Source organism: Gossypium hirsutum, chromosome D01 (genome assembly GCF_007990345.1).
Source record: "Gossypium hirsutum isolate 1008001.06 chromosome D01, Gossypium_hirsutum_v2.1, whole genome shotgun sequence".
NCBI lineage: Eukaryota > Viridiplantae > Streptophyta > Magnoliopsida > Malvales > Malvaceae > Gossypium > Gossypium hirsutum.
The window spans coordinates 15,974,934-15,978,632 of NC_053437.1; the positions used below are offsets into that span (position 1 = coordinate 15,974,934).

At 32.9% G+C, this 3,699-nt stretch overlaps 1 long non-coding RNA gene across 15 annotated transcripts; it reads right to left on the reverse strand.

The window, feature by feature from the left end:
• Positions 1-565: 565 nt before the first annotated feature.
• Positions 566-3,699, reverse strand: LOC107920984 (uncharacterized). 15 transcript variants are annotated; one of them, XR_005909367.1, is made up of 11 exons: positions 3,543-3,697; positions 3,254-3,456; positions 2,952-3,141; positions 2,359-2,421; positions 2,191-2,247; positions 2,002-2,085; positions 1,605-1,896; positions 1,455-1,534; positions 1,300-1,371; positions 1,091-1,150; positions 566-1,007 (listed from the first exon to the last, which is right to left on the reverse strand). It is a non-coding gene; the product is annotated as an uncharacterized lncRNA (long non-coding RNA). The 15 variants fall into 15 exon arrangements; XR_005909360.1 differs by lacking the exons at positions 1,091-1,150; positions 1,300-1,371 and having other exon boundaries at positions 1,605-1,667; positions 1,771-1,896; XR_005909366.1 differs by lacking the exon at positions 1,300-1,371.

The window sequence follows — 3,699 nt, forward strand, 5'->3', positions numbered from 1 at the left end:
TATGAACAAGTTTGAGCAAAATTTTAAACTCATATTTCGGATTGAACAAGTATAAAATATATTAATATCATACTTAGACTTGACCTGAACTTGACCCATGAATACCTCTAACCGTATATGAAAGATAGATTTTTAGTCTAAATATTATTTTAGTTTAAATTTTATTATTTGTGGGCTTTATTTATATTTATTTTGATTTAAATCTTAATATTATTTTAAATCTTAATATTAGTTTAAAGTAGTTGCTGAGTTATACACTCAAAAATAATAAAATTTTAATTTAATTATTTTAAAAATTAAATTAATATAATAAAAATACATTTTAACTTTTATAAAATATATAACATAATCTCACCATCAATCAATACTAAGGGCTCCTTTGGATTGAGACAGTGAGGCAGTGAGGCACATTTGAAAGGAAAAGATGGTGCCAAACTCACTGCATTTGTGTTTGGTTGAGGGTGTCAGTGCAGTGAGGTTGCTTTTCAACCACACTGATCAGCTGATTTTCAGCTGGAGCAAATAGCAGCAGTTAGAGGCTTACTGAGCAGTTGACATTATAACAGACAAAAATAGCCTTACTTTTATTTATTATTTTACCATTTTATCCTTAAAAATTAAGTTAATTTCATTCCCAAAACGCAAAAAACCCTACTCTTCAATTGACAATAACAAAACTCTCGTAACAGCAGAGCAGACTCTCAAAGAAGCTATATTTTTCTACTCATCCTATCAATCTTGTTCTCAACTTTGATCTGGTAAGTGAAAACCCTTCTTTTTCTACTCTATATATGTGTTTGAATTGTATGAAAGTAGTTTCTGTTTTTCCTTTAAACACAAATCCATATGTTCTTTCTCCATTACTTTTTTACCTCTACTTGCCGTTGAAGAGATTGAACATAATTGATGATTTCATTCAGCGTACCAGCTTTGTCTGTGATTTTGTTACATCCTGGTACTAAATCTTGCAGATACTTCATTCTTTCACTGATTTTCTCCCTTCTAACCTATATAAATCAACATAATTAAAACATTATTATCTAATGAAAGAAACCTGATAAAATAAAATAAAACAAATCAGTAATAATACCATCCATATTCATGTCTCCAGCAATGCTGTATTCATGTCTCAAACCCTCAAAAACTAAAACTATCAAAAACAAAACAAAGCACAACTAAACAAACGAAACAACAAAAGCTTGTAGTAATATGAACAAGTTTAGCAGGTTTGCTATATGACTTCATGCCTAACACAAGTTACACATAACTATAAATATCACAGAACACAATTAGACCCACCTTAAGCAGCAAAAGCTTAAACTAACTACACGCTTTAGTTTCCTATTGTAGAAGAAGAAACTGAATGACCATCTGAAAATATAACTCCACAATAGTTACTGAACAATTATGGCCCACTGACTACTCACTAAAGTATTAATATAATACACACTTACATTGATCATTTTTCCAGAAAGGGATCTGCATCAGAGTAAGGATTATAACTATAAATTTCGCACTCCGAGAGTTTCACAACCTGCATAACCGGGTATTTAAAATTACCAGCTGCTGAGACTTGCATTTAGTCATTTCGAACTTACACTCACCTAATCTAGAGCCTTATAAATTATTTTGAGGAGTGAATTGCCCCCATATGCCTCGATCCATTCCTGTCAATGATGTAAAGCAGGAAACTTAAATGCCAGGCACAGTGACTTATTTAAGGATAAAACATACCACAATTGAATGAAAACTAGTTATCGCTCTTCTCACATACTACAAACCACCATCAACAGCATCAACATCTTCCCCCAAATCCATCTCTTTCACCCCAAATGACATGAACACAACACACCATTGGCCCAAAGCTTCATGAGTCTGATTAACTCCCAAAAAAAACTGATGAACATGCAAATTTTAGACTAAAATCATTAAGTTATATTCATAACCAGAAAACTTGCACTAAACAATAATATAAGAAGACTTGATTATTGAATCACTTACAAATGTAGATGTCATGCCAGCACAAGCTCCAGCAGCAAGTCTTTCGAGAACAGGTAGCTCGCCATCTTTTCCCGTGAAAAGTTTCTAGAATTCAATAGGAACTAGAAATCAAACGACTAACTTCATCAAGGGACACGCAATAAGCATCAATACAATTCTAAGATTACATTATGCGTATTCTTTTATTACCTAATAAGTTTCATAAGCAAAGAGCTGGACTGCACTGTAAGGTACAACTCTTATCACCTGAACCATTTAGTACTAAACCAATGTTAACAACAGCTCAGTAAACCATCACAATTACATTATCAAAATCCAATCCCAAAATAAAGAGTGGAAGTAAAAACTACAAAGAACCTGAGGAAGATTGCCCTTCCAGTACCCTTTAATTCCATCATCCTTCCCAATCGATACAAGCGCCTACAATTTACTCTCAAATAGTCACCAACATTTAAATACAATCCAATAAAACTACCTTAATCAGCGGAATTTCAACAAACATATAATTACCAATTCCAGTAAAGATAGAACATGCAGAAATATAACCAAAGATACCTGAGAAATAGAAAAATGAACCCAAAAAATTTGCTGCAAACTCAGTAGCGTGAAGGTAGAACATAAAACCATTGGACTTGATACAATTTCAATATAACAATCCACCAATCTATCAACATATGAGGAATTTAATATAACCAATGCCTCATACTTTTTTAGCAAAGCTAGGAAAGATCCGTGCCTACATATCTTTTTATAAAAAAAACTCCATTAATTAATCCACAAAAATTTACATAAAAAATGAATATGATTAAATCTAACAAATTACATATGATGCAAATAAGGGGTCATTTCAACTTACATTAATGAAATGGAATATCTAAACGAAACTCAACATGAAAAACCAAAAACATAAAATAAGAGAAAAACCTTCTTAAGAGAATGTACATTTTTACCCAGCCCATCTTCTCCTGCATCAAATGCATTCTTCCTATAATGTGGCTCATTTGGATCTCCGTAAGGAACTACCATTTGAACGAAACTTAATCTATGGGTTATAGGCCTCCGACCACGACTACCATCAACATAAGCAACAGAATATATTACGAGACCCTCCCTAGGAGTGAAACCAATTCGGAAATTCCACTGAAACCAGAATTGCAAATAAAATATATTAGTACATCTTGAATTGATAAAAAGTTATAAATATATTTTCACTACCAAGCACCTTTTGCCATTCAACAAAATTCCCACTGACACGAAAATTGGGACCTTCTGGTTGAATGATTTGTAGTGGTTTCACATCACTTCGATCAACACCTCCTCGTGTTTCACCAGCAGTGTAATTTCTTAAAGGATCAGCTGGTGGAAGAGGAACAAGTTTACGGTCTTCAAATTCAATCACCACCATATTTTGCATGTCAACAAGGACATGTATTCCCTCAACTGGATGAGCATAACCTATATTAAAATCACATTGAATTTCAAATAATCAGAAAAAAAGTATCAGAAAAAAAAGAATTAAACAAAGAAAGAAGCGAACTGACCTACATAATCTCCAAGGAAGCCATAATCGGTTAGTTTCAATCTTTGAAGCCTAATGGATTTATTTTGCCTACGCCAATATTACAAAGAACGAAAGAGCTTTTCTTTCTTTTTTTTCTCCCCTCGGTGGCTCCGCCGAGTCAAATTCCTGTGAATTAC